The sequence below is a fragment of the Podarcis raffonei genome, chromosome 18 (assembly GCF_027172205.1).
Source record: "Podarcis raffonei isolate rPodRaf1 chromosome 18, rPodRaf1.pri, whole genome shotgun sequence".
In the NCBI taxonomy this organism is placed as follows: Eukaryota; Metazoa; Chordata; class Lepidosauria; order Squamata; family Lacertidae; genus Podarcis; species Podarcis raffonei.
Genome location: NC_070619.1, coordinates 3,738,426 through 3,760,665, shown reverse-complemented (window position 1 = coordinate 3,760,665; position 22,240 = coordinate 3,738,426). Strand labels below are relative to the sequence as shown.

General features: G+C 47.2%; 1 protein-coding gene across 1 annotated transcript in view; it reads left to right on the top strand.

The window, feature by feature from the left end:
• Positions 1–7,513: 7,513 nt before the first annotated feature.
• KANK3 (KN motif and ankyrin repeat domains 3) overlaps positions 7,514–22,240 on the top strand; it is a 35,328-nt gene continuing 20,601 nt past the window's right edge. The window contains exon 1 of the mRNA XM_053372432.1: positions 7,514–7,656. The gene's annotated coding sequence lies outside the window, so the exon portion shown is untranslated. The remainder of the gene's footprint in view (positions 7,657–22,240) is intronic.

Sequence of the window (22,240 nt, the reverse complement as noted above, 5' to 3'; positions counted from 1 at the left end):
AGAGTCTGTCAAGACTGGCCCGTACGGGCAGGGGTACCTTTACCTTTACCTCTAATTCATACAGTATATAAAATGTATAAATGTTGTTGTTGTTTAGTCGTTTAGTCGTGTCCGCCTCTTCGTGACCCCCTGGACCAGCGCACGCCAGGCACTCATGTCTTCCACTGCCTCCCGCAGTTTGGTCAAACTCATGCTGGTAGCTTCGAGAACACTGTCCAACCATCTCGTCCTCTGTTGTCCCCTTCTCCTTGCGCCCTCCATCTTTCCCAACATCAGGGTCTTTTCCAGGGAGTCTTCTCTTCCCATGAGGTTGCCAGAGTCTTGGAGCCTCAGCTTCACGATCTGTCCTTCCAGTGAGCACTCAGGGCTGATTTCCTTCAGAATGGAGAGGTTTGATCTTCTTGCAGGCTCTGGAACTCTCAAGAGTCTCCTCCAGCACCAGAATTCAAAAGCATCCATTCTTCGGGAATCAGCCTTCTTTATGGTTCAGCTCTCACTTCCACACATCACTACTGGGAAAACCAGAGCTTTAACTATATGGACCTGTGGGTGCTAGACACCCTAAATTCCTGGGTCTAATAGGTGTGAGACTTTAATCGATGCTTGGAGTGTTAAAACCAGGAAATAGCCAGACCCTGTGTATTAGGCTCAGAGACCAGGGGCTGCCTTGAAGACCCCCAAAGAGAGGGGGGAGAGGAGGTTGAGGGAGCACTCCACAAGTGAGGTGTTCAAAAAGGGCTGAGGGGCTACTGGCTCTGCAGTCAGTGGCTGACATAATTGGGCTCCTGAGCCCCACAGGGGTGCCAAAGTAGTTGGTCAAGGGAGCCATGGACTCAAAAGATTGAAAACCCCGCTCCCAGGTTCAAGACGGTGGAAAATTACTTTTCTTTACACTCTCTTCTGCAGGTTTAAACAATCCGGAAAAGACCCCCCCCTCTTCTCCTGCTTCTGAAGGGGGTTCAGTAATTTTAGATGATGAAAGTTGATCCTTTACAGACGATTTTCTAAGCTCTAGTTTGCCATGTCTTTGCTTTAAACTATCTACAAGAAACGGAAGGCTGACTTCCTGTTTAGACCTTCCCACTTCAGTGCCAAATTAAAGGAGATTTCTTAATCCAATTTTCCGTTCTACTCACAGGTCGTTGTTTAAAGTCCAGTTGTCCAAATTTAATCTACTCACGGGTAGCTGTTTTGTAGCCAAATTGTCACAGGAAAAAGGTAGCGCTCTCCAGCAATGGCTGTGCGACTTCGCTCCACGGAAGAAGCAGTTGACTTCCAGCACCGCACCACTTGCCCCTCTTCACTCCGGAGCCCGTAATTGGGTTCCTTTACGAATTGGGGGGGCGCGAAAGGTGCCCGCCGAGTCCCACGGTCACAGGCTTCATCCGCCTGTGATTTTTTAAAAGGGTCCCCGCTTCGCCGTAGCGGAACAGACCCGTTTTCCGTAGAGCCAGTCCCTCCGAATCAGAGGGAATCCGCCATTACCGATGGCGCCACCCCGGAAGTACAACTACCAGACTTTTAGAAGACACCTGAAGGCAGCCCTGTTTAGGGAAGTTTTTAATGTTTGATGTATTACAGTATTTTAATATTTTTTTGGAAGCCGCCCAGAGTGGCTGGGGAAGCCCAGCCAGATGGGCGGGGTATAAATAATAAATAAATTATTATTATTATTTATTTTGTGGCTGAAAGTCTGGACTCCCACAAGGTTTTCTTCTCCCAGCCCAACCTCCTTTAAAATGCTTTTGAGTCGCCAGTTGTTCTCTAGTTTAAATCAGTCAAGTGGCCAATTTTGTTTTGTTTTCCAGCAGAAAGCCCATACTTCCACCAGGTTTCCTTCTTTTTTCACATTAGAACAGTTAAAGAGGTCAGTTTTCCTCCTCTTTGCAGCTTAAAACACTTAAATGGCCAGTTCAGATTCAGTTTGTGGTTGAAACTCTGGACTTCTGCCAGGTTTCCTTAAAAAACAACACCCTTTGAAATAGTTCTGGTCACCCGTTTTCCTTCTCCTTGAGGCTTTAACCATAGCTGTCAACGTTTTCCTTTCCTGGAAGGCCAGATCCTGAAGCTGAGGCTCCAAGACTTTGGCCACCTCATGAGAAGAGAAGACTCCCAGGAAAAGACCCTGATGCTGGGAAAGATGGAGGACACAAGGAGAAGGGGGCGACAGAGGACGAGATGGTGGGACAGTGTTCTCGAAGCTACCAGCATGAGTTTGACCAAACTGCGGGAGGCAGTGGAAGACAGGAGTGCCTGGCGTGCGCTGGTCCAGGGGGTCACGAAGAGACGGACACGACTAAACGACTAAACAACAACAACAGCTTCTTGGGAGAAAAGCAATGACAAACCTAGACAGCATCTTAAAAAGCAAAGACATCACCTTGCCAACAAAGGTCCGTATAGTTAAAGCTATGGTTTTCCCAGTAGTGATGTATGGAAGTAAGAGCTGGACCATAAAGAAGGCTGATCGCCGAAGAATGGATGCTTTTGAATTCTGGTGCTGGAGGAGACTCTTGAGGGTCCCATGGACTGCAAGAAGATCAAACCTCTCCACTCTGAAGGAAATCAGCCCTGAGTGCTCACTGGCAGGACAGATCCTGAAGCTGAGGCTCCAAGACTTTGGCCACCTCATGAGAAGAGAAGACTCCCTGGAAAAGACCCTGATGTTGGGAAAGATGGAGGGCACAAGGAGAAGGGGACGACAGAGGACGAGATGGTGGGACAGGGTTCTCGAAGCTACCAGCATGAGTCTGACCAAACTGCGGGAGGCAGTGGAAGACAGGAGGGCCTGGCGTGCTCTGGTCCAGGGGGTCACAAAGAGTCAGACACAACTAAACGACTAAACAACAAAGCACCCACAGACTCATAATAACATGTTAGAAGATCTATACTGGTGGGTAGTCAGTAGCAGGCGTGCAGAGCTGGGTCCTGCATGAGGGGGGAGGAGCTGTTGCATGTGCATGACATCACACACATGACTTCCCACCCCCCCCACCCCCAAATCCAGCCAGGCTTGCAGGGACGTGTGAATGTCTTTGAGGATCGCCAGAGCGCCTTCCCAGATCACGGTGTGGAAAGTGGAGGGTGAAAATTGCCATGCCTTCCTCCCCACCTCATCCTCATGACGGGCTGGTGCTCACCAGAGGGGTGGGGTATGGGGGGGTCCCTCAATTTTGGGGGGACTCATCCCCTGCCTAGAAATATTGAGGGGTCTGAAGCCCCTTCCGCCCCCATAGCTGGCTCCCCAGGTCAGTAGATGGTCAAAAGGGGAACGGAATGCCGACAGTAGAAGAATGGCAGATGAAGACGTTGGACTTTTTGGAGCCGGCCGACCTGACTGGAAGAATCCGTGACCAGAAAGAAGAGATACGAGAGGATTAGGATTGGAAGAAATTGAAAGAATATTTAGCTAAATATTGTGATATAAGATAAAGAGAAATTTATTGGAGGTAATAAATAGGCTTACGAGTAGAATAAGAATATGTGGTAGTAAATATGAAGGATTAGAATATTAATAAAGGAGAAGAGATTAGTAAATGAAAGGAGTTAATATTATTAGAAATATGAACTTGGAGAACTGTTACACAGGTGATATAATGAAATTCAGTTAGAGGGGATTGGAGGAAGTCAGTGGTCAGTGTAATGAGAATTAGGCATTTAAAGATACAAATTTTCTTTGTATTTAGCTTTGTGTATTGTAGTGTTTTTCTTTCTTGTGTGTTGTGTTATGTCTTTTTTGTGATAAATGTGGAAAATCAATAAAAAATTTGGGAAGGAAAAAAGGGGGGGAACGGAATGGAAAGTTGAAGGCTGTTGATCATAAAATGGGGAGCAGGGGTGGGGAGATTGGATTGAATAGGGGGATTGTTTTCCCAAAATCGCAGCCCTTTGAATACATATGTGCATGAAAGGCCCTTTGATAATGTGTGGTGTCCTGCTCTCAGATGGTTCTAAAAACGGATGCTTCCTATGTTCCCCTGGCAGAACTTCCCGGTTCTGAAAGACAAGGGCTGTTCTTTGCGGCGAACCAACTTGGCTATTTCCCTCTCTGTCTGAAATGTCAAAGGGGCGTTGTGGCAGGGCTGGTGAGATAATCACGTTTTCTGTTCCCCAAAGGCAGTGCCTTTCCCAGCGTTGCACATAAAGCGCAAAAGCTTTCAGAGCCTGGATGAAGACGCAAAGCAACGTAGAAGAGATGGGGAAAGTCCATAGCTCCAGTCCCAGGTTCACCATCAGGAAGACCCCTTTCTGAAACCTTGGAGAACCAGATGTGGAGAGGTCAGATCCACATCCAGATCTTTAAAGCATTGGTTTTAGGGCCGCACAGCCACACACAGAGCCATAACAATAATAATACTAACAGGTACCTGCTGAGAACATCCATAAAAAAGCAACTGTACCCATTCAGGAAGCGGAAATATCATCTCAGCAATGCATACCTGAAAAACATTGTTTGCTTGGGTGTATGATTTACCCAGGGACGCAGGTGGCGCTGTGGGTTAAGCAGAAGCAGCTTAGTCATGCTGGCCACATGACCCGGAAGCTGTACGCCGGTTCCCTCGGCCAATAAAGCAAGATGAGCGCCGCAACCCCAGAGACGGCCACGACTGGACCTAATGGTCAGGGGTCCCTTTACCTTTTTATGATTTGCCCAAGACCTGAAGCAGCCTTTGGGGTGGGAACCATCAGCTATTTCCTGCTTCCTTCCTATACAGTTTGGACGCGGGTGGCACTGCGGTCTAAACCACAGAGGCTCTTGGGCTTGCCGATCAGGAGGTCGGCGGTTCGAATCCCCGCGACGGGGTGAGCTCCCGTTGCTCAGTCCCAGCTCCTGCCAACCTAGCAGTTCGAAAGCACGTCAAAGTGCAAGTAGATAAATAGGTACCACTCAGGGGGGGAAGGTAAATGGCATTTCCGTGTGCTGCTCTGGTTCGCCAGAAGCGGCTGAGTCCTGCTGGCCACATGACCCGGAAGCTGTACGCCTGCTCCCTCGGCCAATAAAGCGAGATGAGCACCGCAACCCCAAAGTCGGTCACGACTGGACCTAATGGTCAGGGGGCCCTTTACCTTTTAAGTAGGCTGAAGCCTAGGGCCTCTAAATTTAGGGGGCCTCACCAGCCTGCCTGCTCTCTAGCAGGCAGAGGCAAAGCAACCTGCTCCAAGACCCAAAGTGGCACTTGTTCCAGGGGGCGTGGCACACATCCCAGGGGTGTGGCGTGCGTCCTGGGGGCGTGGCATGCATCCTGGGGGCGTGGTGCACGTCCTGGGATGTGGTGTGCTGCCCAGGTGTCGCACGGTGAGTGGGACACGCCCTGAGGGGTGCCGCTGATCGGGGGTAGCATTTTGTCCCCCGCCTTGGAATGGCACCTGGAGCGGACTGCCCCCAACCCCCTCAGAATACCCCTGCTAGCAGGCAGTCTCCCCTCTTCCAAAATTGCAAACTCAAGACTTAATGCGAGGGCAGGGTCTGGTCCACAGAGGATGTCCGTGGGAGTGATCCGGCCCATGCCTGGTAAGCCTTGCTGATCCCTGCCCTAGGGCCTCTCTTGATCTATATCCCGCCCTGAATTCCCATCATCCCTGACCACTGGTCCTGTTAGCTAGGGATCGTGGGAGTTTTTTTTTTTAATAAACTTTTTTATTTATACAACAAGAAAAAAAACACAAATACCAAATTACACACAAATTACAAAAATAACCATAGAAACATAATTTTCTTAGCAAACAATAAAACATCTATTGGTCTTAACACTAAAGACCCAACCTCCCATCTATTCCATATTTCAAATTCATATTACTTATTGCCAATACACACTTTTATCATAATTAAACTTATTCTCAATAAATCTAATTTCTTATATCTACCTTGCAACTATTACTAAAGTTCCTCAAATGCTGCAACAGAATTTAAACGACTATATTTATTTTTCAGATATTCTTTGAAAACCTCCCATTTTGAAACCAATTCCTGTTTTGATTCATTCTTTATTTTTTCTGATAAACCATCTAATTCGGCATATTCTGTCAGCTTTTGGATCCAATCTTGTATAGAGGGGATTTCATTACTCTTCTATTTTGCTGCGATCAAAACTCTTGCTGCCGCCGTCGCATATAAAAAGATACCCTTCCTCTTTTGTGGAATATCCAAATCTGTTATTCCGGGATCGTGGGAGTTGTAGTCCCAAAACAGCTGGAGGGCCAAGTTTGGCCATCACTGATTTAAACATTTCAGTATGGTGTAGCATAGCATACTATCCAGATCAGAAAAGATAAAGGCTACTTTGTCTTGGGGAGGAGATGAGAGTTTGCTTGTCTCAAATCAGATTCAGTCTCCAAATGAGATTACCCTGCAAAAGCAAGCAGACACCTCTCATTGAGTTTGCATACATACTTAAGGCACATATGCAAGAAAAATTATATTTTGGGAATGATTCCTGCATTGTTTTAAGCTTTCTGGGTATCCCATGATCACATAAAGAAGGAGTGTTCCAGTTTTAAATCAAGCAGTGCAAGGAGTTATTTCTGTTTGTTTTCCAATGTATTGTTGTAAATAAAAATATGCCCTTTTCCCTTATGGGGTATCCAAGAGCCCATATAGAGTCCTTACATAGGTTCCCTATTGGTAGGAGAAAATAACAGAGGCCAACCAGAGAATATTGAGAAGCAAAGCAGCTAGTAAGCCTGATCTTTATTGATCTGTTGCAACAGGGTGCTCCCCTCACACGCAGGAGAGGAAGAGGACCCCCAAAAATGCTGTGCAAGGGCTTATAAAGACTTTTGAAATTCCCATCCTCTAGATCAAGACCAGCCCCAGAAACATTATGCATTCATCACAGAAGGGGTGTAACCTAAGACCACCCCTCAGATAAGGCGGTCTAAAACAGAACATTTGCATGTTGTTTTCTCCTGTCGCTTTGTTTATTTCCTGTCTGGCAGGTTACTTGATTGGATTTCTTGGGGAGCCTGGGCAGTCTTTTGTAATGATAAGGCTCACACCCTTATTCAAACACAGATTAAGACAGGACGAAAAATTTTTTTCCTTCCAGTAGCACCTTAAAGACCAACTAAGTTAGTTCTTGGTATGAGCTTTCGTGTGCATGCACACTTCTTCAGATACACATGCACACGAAAGCTCATACCAAGAACTAACTTAGTTGGTCTTTAAGGTGCTACTGGAAGGAAAAAAATTTTTTGTTTTGACTATGGCAGACCAACACGGCTACCTATCTGTAACTAGATTAAGACAGGATTTATGAAGGAAGAGACAATGGGGAGGCTTTTCCATTTTGACCATGCAGAGAAAGATCAGCTTTCCTGTGCTGATCTATGTACGTGTGGTTATGAACGTTGCCATATATCTAAGACCCTAAAATTCCTATCACAGTATCCATAAAAAAAACAAACTCGGTGCGGTGAGAGCCAATTTTTATTCTGAAAGTGTGGCCCAGAAGGAGGAGTGAAGAGAGCCAGTGTCTTAGGCTGAAAGCCTCCACCTTTCTCCAAAAAGTCCCCCTTTGGGCCAGGCAGTCTCCGCCCTCCATTGTTAATTGGCCAGATGTTCTCGCAGCCCAGCCGCTGCCTCCTGCGCGTCTTGCGTCCCGGGTGGCTCCCGGAGCAGCTGCGCGACGCTGCGATGCGCTGAGCCCGAGGCGGCAGGTAAGGCGGAATGCGGAAGGGGGAAAGGCGCACTGGCGCAACTCCGGCGAGGATGGGTCTTCTGGGCGCAACTGGTCCTGGGATCCTGGCCCAGGTCAGCCAGCGCTGGTCTACTCGGAAGCCCATCCCACTGTCTCCAATGGGGCGCTGGACAAAGCGCGATTTCCCAGCCTTAAAGCCGTTGCGCTCGGTGGGTTGACTTGGGAGTAAAGCCACCGAGTTTGCCGTGCGCACAGCGGGGTCGACGACAGACACGGCTTGCTTCCCGGCCTGTCAATTCCAGCGGGTCTCCTCTGAGCAAGGATGAGCTCGGTGGAACTTGGAACTTTTTGGAGACGGCGCTGCATAGGATCTGGCTGTGAGCCACCGTAAGCGCATTGAACGTCGAGGGTTTTGATTCTGGGTATAGAACAGTGCTGGGTAGATGAAACTCTGTCCACACATACATCTGTAGTGTTGGATTCCTCGCAACGCAGGAATCTCACATCCTGAGACTTGGTTTTGAGCGTCTATGACTGGACTGCCTTCTTAAATTAGTAGGACTCTGAGGTGGGATTCTGGTACTACCACCAGTCACCCTGGCATTTTTGCAAGTGGAGTTTTAGAATCACCACTCAAACCACCTTTTCACTTCTGAGTTGAAGAGAGGTTTCTGGACTCAAGTTATTCTGGGAACAGGACCAAACCAGGACAGCTGCGTTGAGTGGCTGGAGTCTCAGAAGAGCACCTGATGGTTAGCCCAACATTTCAGGGGGTCAGACTAGATGACCATTGGGGGTCCCTTCCAACTCCACAGTTCCATGGTTCTATTAATATTCAGCCAGCCCTGAACTCGGGTAAAAGAGTCACACGGGAGTGTGTGAGAGAGCTTTAAATTATTCCGTTTTTCCTTCTTTCTCTCTGGCACCAGATGGTTTAATTGCCTTGGCAGCTTTCCACACTGGTTCCTGACTGCTCACTAGAAGAGGAAGCCAGTTTCCTGTCCGCCTTGGACCCCAAGGCTGATAAATTAAGAGTTTTAGCGCTCAGGGGAAAGTGTTGCAGGGAGGCAAGAGAACTTGTCCAAAGATAAAAGCTGAGATTGTCATCTCTCCGGATGGGAGCTGGGAGGGGTGTCAATTTCTCACATTGTCTCTTTTTAAAAAAGAAATTTATTTATTTGGGTTTCAAATTTTTACAGAGATATACCCAACATTAAAACAAAAAACAAATTTCCAATGAATCTCCTGGACTTCCATCCAGGTCCTATTGTTAATCATTTCCTCCTGCATCTTTTATGATGGTGCAAATCTTTTACATCTCCACTGTGTCCAGAATTCACTCTTAAATGACAAGTGCTATTCCAACCCTACTAACGATTTTAACTGTTTACAATGGTCTTTAAGGTAAGTTATAAATTTTCCCCATTCCTTATTAAAATCTTGGTCTTTCTTCCTGATTTCTGATTCTTCCAGTCATTTTAGCCATTTCAGCATAGTCCATCGACTTCATCCGCTATTCTTCTCTGGTGGGAACTTTATCTTCTTTCCATCTCTGGGCCAATAACATCTGCACAGCCGTGGTTGCATACATAAATAGTCTTTTCTGCTCCCTTGGGATTTCGGCACCTAGAATTCCTAAAAGGAAGGCTTCAGGTTTCATAACAAAGGTTGTTTTAAACATTTTTTTTCCAACTCATTATATAAAGGACTCCTGACCATTAGGTCCAGTCGTGGCCAACTCTGGGGTTGCGGCGCTCATCTCGTTTTATTGGCTGAGGGAGCCGGCGTACAGCTTCCGGGTCATGTGGCCAGCAGGACTAAGCCACTTCTGGCAAACCAGAGCAGCGCACGGAAATGCCGTTTACCTTCCCGCCGGAGCAGTACCTATTTATCTACTTGCACTTTGACGTGCTTTCGAACTGCTAGGTGGGCAGGAGCAGGGACCAAGCAACAGGAGCTCACCCCGTCGTGGGGATTCGAACCACTGACCTTCTGATCAGCAAGTCCTAAGCTATGTGGTTTAATCCACAGCGCCACCTGCATCCCTAACTCATTATATATCATTTCCCAAAATCCTTTTACTACCTTACAATTCCACCACATATGATAAAAGGTGCCTTCTTTTTCCTTACATTTCCAGCATACATTTGAGCATGTTTTATACATTTTTGCTCATTTGCTAGGAGTTAAATACAGTGGACACTCAGGTTGCGAACATGATCCATGCAGGATGCACGTTCACAACCCACAGTGTTTGCAACCTGCGTCTGCGCATGCGCAGGTTGCAATTCGACACTTCTGCGCATGTGCAAAGTGCGATTTTACCGCTTCTGCGCATGCGTGAGCACCGAAACCCGGAAGTAATCCGTTCCGGTACTTCTGGGTTTCGGCGGTCCGCAACCCGAAAAAATGCAACCTGAAGCGTCTGTAAGCTGAGGTATAACTGTACCACCAGTACATCATTTTCATAAAATTTTCTTTCAACATATAACTTCCTCACATTCTCTGTGATGCTTCCCACGTTAGAACGCATTGGCGTCAGACCTTCCGATGACAATTGTGCAGAGATAAAGCAGTTTAATATTTAGAAATGACAGTAATCGTCGGATGGTAGCGTTGCAAGGGACCCCAGGTGTCATCCAGTCCAACCCCCTACAATGCAGGAGTCACATCTACAGAAAATCCCCGACAGACAGCTTCTCAACCTCTGTTTAGAATCATCCAGCGAAGGAGAGCTCACCGCCTTCCAGTGGAGTCTGTTCCATTTTCAAACAGCTCCTCCTCTCAGCAGGGAGATTTTAACATTTTATCATTCCTGAAAAGCTGTGCGATGCAGCAGCAAAAAAGGCTAAGGCTATTCTAGGTTACCTAAAACGAGTGCACAGATCAAGGTGTGGTCAGACCACACCTGGAGTCCTGTGTCCAGTTCTGGGTGCCACAATTTAAGAAGGATATTGACAAGTTGGAAGTTGTGCGAAGGAGGGTGAACAAGATGATCGAGAGGTCTGGAAACCAAGCCTGATGAGGAATGGTTGAAGGAGCTGGGTATGTTTAGCCTGGAGAAGAGGAGACTGAGAGGAGATGGGGGGTTGTGGGTCTGAGCCCTAGTAAAGGTAAAGGGACCCCTGACCATTAGGTCCAGTCGTGGCCGACTCTGCGGTTGCGGCGCTCATCTCGCTTTATTGGCCAAGGGAGCTTCCGGGTCATGTGGCCAGCAGGACTAAGCTGCTTCTGGCGAACCAGAGCAGCGCACGGAAACACCGTTTACCTTCCCGCTGGAGTGGTACCTATTTATCTACTTGCACTTTGACGTGCTTTTGAACTGCTAGGTTGGCAGGAGCAGGGACCGAGCAACGGGAGCTCACACCGTCGCGGGGATTCGAACCGCCGACCTTCTGATCGGCAAGTCCTAGGCTCAGTGGTTTAACCCACAGCGCCACCCACGTCTGAGCCCTACCTTGGATAAAAGATTCCTGCATTGCATGGGGTTGGACTAGTCACTAGAAAACCCTTAGGGTCCATTTCAACTCTACAAGTCTATGATTCTATGAAAAGCTGAGGTGAAGGACATCTCTGGAGTGAGTTTCCTTTGCAGCTTCTAATGAGCTTCTAATGAGCACAATTGGTGAATTTTATTATTTCGGTCGCAGACCAGTTCCAGCCCACATATCAAGGAAGTCATAAAACACAATAGGGATACATTTGAATTTGCAATTTTGCTTTGCAAAAGCTCCCAATTTGTTGTAAGATAACACTTAACAATTTTAGTATAAATAAAGCTGTGGGTTAAACCACAGAGCCTAGGACTTGCCAATCAGAAGATCGGTGGTTCGAATCCCCGCGACGGGGTGAGCTCCTGTTTCTCGGTCCCTGCTCCTGCCAACCTAGCAGTTCGAAAGCACGTCAAAGTGCAAGTAGATAAATAGGTACCGCTCCGGTGGGAAGGTAAACGGCATTTCCGTGCGCTGCTCTGGTTCGCCAGAAGCGGCTTAGTCATGCTGGCCACATGACCCGGAAGCTGAACGCCGGCTCCCTCAGCCAGTAAAGCGAGATGAGCGCCGCAACCCCAGAGTCGGCCACGACTGGACCTAACGGTCGGGGGTCCCTTTACCTTTACCTGTATTTTATTTAAAGCCGTTTACCAAAAACAACAACAACACCCCATTAAACTTATCAATAAAAGACTGTTAAAAACTGGTGTCTTAAAAAAAATTCAAAACTAATTAAAACCAACCATAAGCTAGAAGTTTGTAAGGCATGGAACTTCTGTGCGTCAGGGCAGATTTGCCTAAACAAACAAAAAAAGATTTAAGCAGACCCCGGAAAGTGTGCAACAATGCCATGTGTACTCTGATGTCAGAGAACTGTAGAATTGCAGAGTTGGAAGGGACCTCTGAGAGTCCTATCCCTGCAATGCAGGAATCTCAAATGAGGAATCCGTGGCCCATCTCAATCGGCAGGGAGTTCCGAAGTGTGGCCGCTGCCACACTAAAACTCTCAACTTCAATCCTCCCTGGCCATTGCTGGCTGGGGCTGTTGTGAGATGTAGTTCATCAAGAACCTAGACCAGGGGTCAGCAAACTTTTTCAGCAGGGGGCCGGTCCACTGTCCCTCAAACCTGGTGGGGGGCCGGCTATATTTTTTTGCGGGGGGAATGAACGAATTCCTATGCCCCACAAATATGCCAGAGATGCATTTTAAATAAAACGCTTGGACTACTGCAACGCGCTCTACGTGGGGCTACCTTTGAAGGTGACCCGGAAACTGCAATTAATCCAGAATGCGGCAGCTAGACTGGTGACTGGGAGTGGCCGCTGGGACCACATAACACCGGTTCTGAGAGATCTGCATTGGCTCCCAGTACGTTTCCGAGCACGATTCAAAGTGTTGGTGCTGACCTTTAAAGCCCTAAACGGCCTCGGTCCTGTATACCTGAAGGAGCGTCTCCACCCCCATCGTTCTGCCCGGACACTGAGGTCCAGCGCCGAGGGCCTTCTGGCGGTTCCCTCATTGCGAGAAGTGAGGCTAAAGGGAACCAGACAGAGGGCCTTCTCGGTAGTGGCGCCCGCCCTGTGGAACGCCCTCCCATCAGATGTCAAAGAGATAAATAATTACCTGTCATTCAGAAGACATCTTAAGGCAGCCCTGTTCAGGGAAGTTTTTAATATGTACTGTTTTTAACACTGATTGGGAGCCGCCCAGAGTGGCTGGGGAAACTCAGCCAGATGGGTGGGGTATAAATAATAAATTATTATTATTATTATTATAAAATAAAAGGACACATTCTACTCATGCAAAAACACGCTGATTCCCGGACCGTCCATGGGCCAGATTGAGAAGGTGATTGGGCCGAATCCGCCCCCCGGGCCTTAGTTTGCCTACCCATAACCTGGAGGGTCTAAGGCTCCCCCCCACACACACCTGCACTGCACCCTTAAAGGTGGGAAGATGGGGACCTGCAAAATGGGGAAAAAAGCAAATATATGTGGCAGCGTTCTGCTCGCACCCGTGCTTTTCAGTAAGGGTGTGCTGCTACAGATTACGAGCTTGGCCCAGCTGGCGGTTAGTCTGCTGTCTGTTACTCTCCAGGAAGCCTGCGATGTCGCCCGGCCGCTGATCTTGGCAGTCGTGCCGAGCAAGACAATGGCTTTCTTCCCACAACGGATGGAGGCCCTCTGTAATTTCCCTTCTCTTACGGAAGCTGGGATTCTTCCCACCCCTGTCCAACTTCCTTTCATGGGATTTATTTTCCATGTCCCCCACTCCTCCTCCCTCTTCTGGGAAGCCCATACTGCCTGGGGGGTTTCACAGCAGCTGCGCTCCTTATTCTCCCCCATTTGTTTTTATTCCTGACATTTTAGACCCCATCAGTTTTCTCCAAGCAGCCCAATACAGTGGTACCTCGGGTTAAGTACTTAATTCGTTCCGGAGGTCCGTTCTTAACCTGAAACTGTTCTTAAACTGAAGCACCACTTTAGCTAATGGGGCCTCCTGCTGCTGCTGCCGCGCCGCTGGAGCCCGATTTCTGTTCTCATCCTGAAGCAAAGTTCTTAACCTGAAGCACTATTTCTGGGTTAGCGGAGTCTGTAACCTGAAGCGTATGTAACCTGAAGCGTATGTAACCCGAGGTACCACTGTACATGATTTTTCCACCTCTTTGTTTAATTCCCACAAAAACCCTGTGACGTAGCTTTAGGCAGAGAGACAGTGACTGGCCCCTAAGGTCACACCTGGTCTGTCCCAGTAACAACAACAGCAACTTATTTATACCCCGCTGCGTTTCCCCAGCCACTCTGGGCAGCTCCCAACAGAATATTAAAAACATGATAAAACACCAAACATTAAAAACATCCCTAAACAGGGTTGCCTTCAGATGCCTTTTAAAAGTCAGATAGTTGTTTATTTCCTTAACATCTGATGGGAGGGTGTTCCACAGGGTGGGCACCACCACCGAGAAGGCCCTCTGCCTGGTTCCCTGTAATCTCATTTCTCGCAGGGAGGGAACCGCCAGAAGGCCTTCGGCGCTGGACCTCAGGGTCCGGGATGGACGATGGGGGTGGAGAGGCTCCTTCAGGTATACTGGGCCATTTAGGGCTTTGAAGGTGAGCACCAACACTTTGAATTGTGCTCGGAATTGTGTGCAGTCGGTCACTCTGACCACTATGCCACTCTGGTTCGGACAAGCAAAACAGTTTCAAAATTGGTGCAAGACGTGAGCTGGTCCCTGGAGATACAAGCTTCCATGGGAACTGGGCTACTCGTGCTGGAAACATGAACTGGGTTGCAAAAGGGTGATGGGTCAATATATCTGTCTGCTTAAGAGACCACATAACACCGGTCTTGAAAGACCTACATTGGCTCCCAGGACGTTTCCAAGCACAATTCAAAGTGTTGGTGCTGACCTTCAAAGCCCTAAATGGTGCCCCATGATCTCCTGTAGCTGGCCACTCAATTTAGCAATCTTCACTCCCCGCCTCTCCACAACATACACACTGCCACACATTGGATGATACCCCAAGCCACTTCCAAGCCTGTGATCTGTATCCAGTGATGCTCAGTGAAATTTGCTTTGTGAGGGGCTGTCTGGGCGACGTGGGATCTGGACCCGGCTTGTGTTTTCATTGGCCCAGGAGTTATCTAGAAAGTAACCCGCTTTGGACCTGATAAGGTGGGACTGGCTTTCGGCTGGCTTCTCCCCACCCATTTCTTTTGGCTCACAGCACCGGGGACACTTATTTTCCCACCCGCACCGTTTTTTGCTGGGGGAGAGGTCCTGCTCCATCTGGACTCAACGCTTGCAGCTCCCACAGACAATGAGATCACTTCCTGGCCCAGATCCAGTCCCAGAATCTTGCTCCCTGCGACTTCCTGTCGTTCCCAGAGAGCTCTGCCGCTTTGAATGCTTCCCAGGGTCCCCATGTTTCTAAAACGATTTTTTTTAAATATACTTTTTATTAGTTTACAGCCAGAATTATACATTTTTAACCAAATTTTCACAAATTATACTTTTGAGACTTCCTTCGATTTTTCTGGTAATCATCCATATTTACTCCTAACTAAAACGCATTTCCTTTTTTGCATTGCCTTTTACCTTTCACCTTTTCCAATATATATTTTCCCAAACAATACATCTTAACCTTTACAGTGCTTCTTGGAACCCCACTAGCGTTGTTTGTAAATCACATACATTTTTCAGATAATCTACAAACTTTCCCCAATTTTCGATGAACTTTTGATTTTTGGAATATCTTATTTTTCCAGTCAATTTATCTAGTTCCGCATAGTCTGTTAGTTTCATTCTCCAATCTTGAATTGTCGGTGTTTCTTCCTGTTTCCACTTCTGGGCTAGTAGAATTCTTGCTGCCGCAACTGCATACTGGAATAGCTTACAGCCTTTCCTTCTTATTTCTTTCCCTGTGATTCCTAAAAGAAAAGCTTCTGGTTTCTTGACAAAAGTATATTTTAACATTTTTTTTAATTCATTATATATCCCTTCCCAGAAGTTCTTAACTTTCTTACATTCCCACCACATGTGATAAAATGTTCCCTCTCTTTCTTTGCATTTCCAACACTTATTGTCTGTTTTATACATTTTAGCTAATTTAACAGGTGTAATATACCATCTATAGAACATTTTCATCACATTTTCCTTCAATCCCATGCATGCAGTGAATTTTAAATTTTCCTTCCATAATTTTTCCCAATCTTCAAATTGGATATTATATCCAAAATCTAAAATGATTTTGAATTCTGCACTGACAACCCAACTCAACGATGTTGTTGTTTTCACAATGGGGAAAATTCCGAAACCAGTACAATGCCAACTGAGCCGTTTTGCCCAATTTGGGGCATGCCGGTGATATTGGGGGGCAGGAGTTTAGAATCATAGAATTATTGGAAGGGGTTCCATCTTGTCCAGGGCTAGGCAACCTAAGGCCCGTGGGCCAGATGCAGCCCAATCGCCTTCTCAATCCGGCCCACGGACGGTCCGGGGATCAGCGTGTTTTTTACATGAGTAGAATATGTCCTTTAATTCGAAATGCATCTCTGGGTTATTTGTGGGGCCTGCCTGGTGTTTTTACATGAGTAGAATGTGTGCTTTTGTTTAAAATGCATCTCTGGGTTATTTGTGGGGCATAGGAATTCGTTCTTTTCCCCCCAAAAAATATAGTCTGGCCCCCCACAAGGCCTGAGGGACGATGGACCGGCCCCTGCTGAAAAAGGTTGCTGACCCCTGGTCTAGTCCAACCCCTGGCAATGCTGGAATCTCAGCGAAAGCATCCCTGACAGATGACCATCCAACCTCTGCTTAAAAACCTCCGAGTAAGGAGAGCCCACCACCCTCTGAGGAAGACCGTTCCACTGTTGAACAGCTCTTACCATCAGAAAGCTCTTCCTAAGGTTGAGTTGGAAACTCCTGTCTTGTAACTTGGACTCACCAGTTTAGGTCCTGCCCTCTGGAGCACCAGAAAACATTTTTGTTCCACCATGGTGGTAGAGCATAGTTGTGGCTGGTGGCCCTCAATAGCCCCCATGAATTTGTCTAATCCTCTTTTAAACCCATCTTTAGGGACATGGGTGCCACTGTGGGTTAAACCACAGAGCCTAGGACTTGCCGATCGGAAGGTCAGCGGTTTGAATCCCCGCGATGGGGTGAGCTCCCATTGTTCGGTCCCTGCTCCTGCCAACCTAGCAGTTCGAAAGCACGTCAAAGTGCAAGTAGATAAATAGGTACCGCTCTGGCGGGAAGGTAAACGGCGTTTCTGTGCGCTGCTCTGGTTCGCCAGAAGCGGCTTAGTCATGCCGGCCACATGACCTGGAAGCTGTACGCCGGCTCCCTCGGCCAATAAAGCGAGATGAGCGCCGCAACCCCAGAATCGGTCACGACTAGACCTAATGGTCAGGGGTCCCTTTACCTTTACCTTTAGGCCAGTGGCTGTCACTGCCTCCCGTTCCACTCGTGTAGAAATTTAATTGACAGGTTAATTAATTAAAGCATCCAGCCCTCAAAATGCCACCGAACCCAGAGGCTAGGGGTACCAGAAAGCAGATAATGCTCCATTTCCCCGTAAATAAGGTCAGAAGGGCACAAGGTGTACAGATAAAAATGGCTGGGTCAAAATACCTGACAGCGGCTATTGTCACATAAACGGGGAGGGGGCTGTGTGACTTTTCCTCTTGGGATACTGCCATTCCCATTTGCCTTCAAAGGAACTTGCGCATCCTCTGACATTTCTCCGATGAAAATAGGGACATCCTTTCCCACATCAGAAAGCTTCTCCTACGCACATCAACATCGGTCACCTTGAGCAAATTGCAACTTTTCTGCCATGGGCAACACCTTCCACAGATAAATGGAATGAAATAAAAACGGTAACTGCAAGCTGCCTTGAGTCCCTGTCATGGAAAAAAAGGTGGGGCGGTAATATTATGGAAACTCTGAGAATGATCTGGGACATAGGTAAAGGGACACCTGACCATTAGATCCAGTTGTGGCCGACTCTGGGGTTGTGGCGCTCATCTCGCTTTATTGGCCGAGGGAGCCGGTGTACAGCTTCCAGGTCATGTGGCCGGCATGACTAAGCCACTTCCGGCGAACCAGAGCAGCACACGGAAACGCCGTTTATCTTCCCACCGGAGCGGTACCTATTTATCTACTTGCACTTTGACGTGCTTTCGAACTGCTAGGTTGGCAGGAGCAGGGACCGAGCAACGGGAGCTCACCCTGTTGTGGGGATTCGAACTGCCAACCTTCTGATCGGCAAGTCCTGGGCTCTGTGGTTTAACCCACAGCGCCACCTGCGTCCCAAATCCTATTGAACTCAGTAGGACTTAGTTCTGAGTAAAAATGCGTAGGATTGCGGTATGAGGCTGCCCAGTCTTGACCCACTTACCCAGGAGTCAGCTCCATTGAATACCAGTGTAAGGCTCCATTTACAATAAAGGAATCCATGCATTTCCTAAGAAACGGAAGCACTGCAATGAAATAATTTAAGGTGGATGGGTGACTTTTCCCTTCAAAATTATAGGAAGGGCTTTGTATGCCCATTTCACCATTCCCTTCATTTGGTCAGGGATTTTATCTTCAGGATAAAGAGCGCTCCGTTTTTGCCCCTACACAGACAAGCGCCAACTTTTAATTGTTCTCCGAGACGCGGAGGGAAAGGTCAATTCAGGGACATTCAGGGATCAAATCGGAATCTGTGATGGCTCTTGTAATTCTAGGACTGTCCCTGGGAAATCGGGACACTTGGAGAATATCAGCTTAGGCAGAAAGGTATCTGTCTCAAGGAAGTTCTCCAGCTGAGAGATGGTTCTCTGTCCTGTCCATCTTATTATTTTCCTTTTGCTGTTTCCCCTGGTCTGGGGATTTTGAAAAGGCCTCATTCCTGGCCTTTCGAGGGGAAGAGGCAGGCAGCGCTGTTTTCAAAGGGCCCTTCATCTCCGCAAGGGAAGCTAATTTTAGAACATGTGATTGATTGATGCTGCCCAGCCAAGAAGCAGCAGCCAGCGTCTGAAAGCGCTCCAAAGTGGCAGGAAATGGTCCCAGAGACCGCTTTGGAGAATGCCATCACGGTTTGTGCTGGCGTCCCAAACATGTCCGCTGTTCTGATTCATGCAAGCATGCAAGGCGTACTTTATTTTTATTTTTTAAAAGATATTTATTGAGATTTTCCACCTTAATACATTAAAAAATCAAAAAAGAAAAAAGAAAAAAGTTAAAAACACATAAAGTTTACAATCCGTATTTTCAATAACATATTTCCCTGACTTCCCCACACCTCCCCTTCTTACATTCCAATTCAAATTGTTAATTCAACAAGTTCTTATCCCCAATTTTTGACCTTTTTATATTTAATTCATTTTAGAAAAACCAATTTTAACTTATAAACATCAATATTTGTACATCAGTGCTCATTCTTAAAACCTTTTTCTAAAGTCGACCCAAATTCCCTTCCACGAATTCCCCAATTTTCATACTAATAACAAAACAAAATAAAAAAACAGATTATAATTGTACACCCTTTGGATTCCCAAACCCCACCCCACCCTTTCCTGGTTTCGATCCCCAACAAATGTCCATCAGTCTTAGTCTACTATCAGCCTGGAGACCTCACGTCCGAGGCTCTTAATTCTCTCTCAATTCCTCTCTGCTGGTTTTTTTGGTAGTCCTTAATATTAAACACCAGATCTCGGAGAAGCTCTGTCCCAATAGGGTCCATGTTTCTTCCAGCCAGACCTCCATACTTAAAAGTGGAGCCCGAATCTTGTTTCTTACTCCTTTTAAGTCCAAATGTCCCGAAAGCTCCAACTTCCACCTTAATCAAATTTGTAATCCATAGGTCTTCAGATCTCCACATAAGGAGATCTCTCCATTCTTCAATCTCCAATTCAGACCAGATTTTCATCATCCAGTACTTATTTTCCTTTGTAACCATCATGTCAGGCCTCTGGCTCTCCTTTGTCATCTGCAACATTACATCTCCTCCTTCCTTTTCCTCAGAAACAACATATATCTCTTTCTCCACACTCTCAAATATCTCAAGTTTCTCTTCTTGTCCAGCTGCATGAACTTCCTGAGTCAAATCCTTATCAAATTCAATGAATTTGTTTACTGTTAAGTCCAGAGTTGCAACATTGGTAGCCAAAACATCAATTTGGCCTTGTAACTTTCCCAAGAGAAGAAAAACTCTGTCCAATTTAGCTTGAATTTTTCCTCCTTCAGCCATTCTTGTAATGTCCCAAAAACCCCTCTAGAGGGATTTTGGTTACTTTATCTTCCTTCCAGTTCAAATCCAAAAATCAAGTTAGTTTGTATCAGTTCTTCCTTGTTTTCAACAAAATATAACCAAATTGTAACAAATATATCCAGCAGAGACAGCAGAAACAAAGTTCTCTTTTTCCTTCTTGACAGCCAATTTGACAGCTGTCAAACTCTTCTATATCTCCTCAACAGGCTCTCTCGCGGATCACTCCCGGGTCTGGGGGGGTGGCACTTCAGCTCTCAAAATTAACTCTTATCCTCCAGTAAAATTACTTATACTGCCAAATCGTGAAATTAATGTCTTTTACCCAATAAAGAAGAAGAAGTTCTCTCGACCTTAGTTAACTAGTCCTTGCTTTAAATTATTTACAAGACGGGGAGACGGACTTCCTGTTTGCGCCTTCCCCGATCGTGCCTAATTCAAAAAAAAAATTTCTTTGCAAATCCAATTTCTGTACTACTCACGGGTTGTTGCTTTTAAAGTCCAATTGTTCACAAGAAGAAGTCAGCGCTCTCCGACCATGGCATGCGGCTTCACTCCGCAGGAGAAGCAGTCGACTCTCAGCACCGCGCCGCTCACCCCGTCCCCCGTTCCGAAGCCTTTAAAAAGGCTCCTTCGCGGGTCGGGGGGCGCAAATGGTGCCCACCGAGTCACCAGGTTCACAGGCTTCAGCGCCTGTGATTTCTGAGGGTCCCCGCGTCGCCGCAGCGGCAAGACCCAAACCCTACGGAGCCGATTCCCTCCGGAGCTCGGAGGGACTCCACCATTAGTCGATGGCGCTAACCCGGAAGTCTGCAAGGCGTACTTTAAAGACACAGACACACGTATTAATTCCCGTCTGTGTTCTGTTAACGGAAAAATCCGAGGGCTCCCTTGGACAAAAACAAAGACACCAACCAGGATAACTTGGAGCAAAACAGCAGCCTGTAGGCTTGGCCTTTATTGAACTGTTGCAAGAGGGTGCTCCCCTCACTTGCAGGAGAGAGGAGGGACACAGAAAAAAATGGTGTGCCAGGTCTTATAAAGACTTTTGAAATTCCCATCCCCTAGGTCAAGCCCACCCCCAGAAACATCATGCATACATCACAGAAAGGAGGGGTTGAGGGAGGAGTTGTGGTGGTAACCTGAGTGTCCTGTCACCTGGCTGGTTCCCCCTTTCCCCCTCCCCAGGAATTATTCTCTGAAGACAAAATGTAGTCGCAGTTTCCTGCCCCCTGAGGGAAGATCTGATCATTGTCCTTTGTTCCAGTCCAAGCTGAATCCACTCCCATATGCAAGTTCTTTGTGATCTTGATGGTCTTCTGTCTAGGACCATCAGGGTTGGCATAGCAACTGGGCAGGGCTCCTGTGGATGTGCTGGTATGGTCAAGGGATTATGGTTGCCCTGTATCAAACCTTCCCCATTTTGTAGTCCTTCCTTCATGGAGTAAAATAAAAGTGGAACAGTGCAAATCCGATGTATGGTTGATTTTCTATGAATTTATAACAGAAGCGCAGCGTATGTAGTGTGTGAGTGTGTGTGAAGTTTGTACAAACTGAATGATTGGGGGGGAGCGGTTTCCTGCTACAGTTCTCTGCACTAAACTAAAAACACTCCACCCTTTGGCCACATGAAAATAGCTGGACTCTGATTTGCGTCTCGGACGCTTGCGGAAAAAAGCAACAAGCTGAACATCTTGTAGCCGTTTGGGACAAGCCGGCAATTCAGCCAAGGCAAAAGCTGCAGAGCTGGACTTGCGGGTGTTACTGGGGGGGTTGCTGTCGAGAAAACCCGCACGGTCCCGGGGCAGGAATGAAGCTGTGCTCCGAAAGGCAGGCGTCTAGGACGCGAGCCAATGCAGAGATGCTGCCAGAGGAGGCAAGGAAGAATGTGTGCTGATTCCAGGCAGGCAAGTCCTAACAAGGAGGGATTTTTCAATTTATCAGCCTGGAGGCCTGGAAGACTCGTGCTTCTAAACCCCAGGTGGCTTTCTTGTCGCTTGTCTCCCGGGGTGCGCGTAGTCTGCACGTTCTCAGAGGCTTGTTGTCGCTCGGGGACAGCCGCAATGGGGAAAGTCCTGACTCTGTGACTTTGCCATATTTGTTGAGAGCAAAACAAGGGTGTTCAGAACTGCTGCTGGTGAAAGCAGCTGGAAGTGGGAAGGGAGACTTCTGGGTGCTGGAGATGGGTTTATAAACTAGGGGGTGCATCTTCTGTGATTCTGCACAATGTGTGTTTGTTCGGTGGGTCGGGGGGGGCATGAGAATGTTTTATTGGGCTCCGGATTCAGTTTCTTGACAATTTCAGCTGTCAAAAAAAAGTCCTCCTTGTTGCCGAGTTATGAGGTTCTCAGAAGT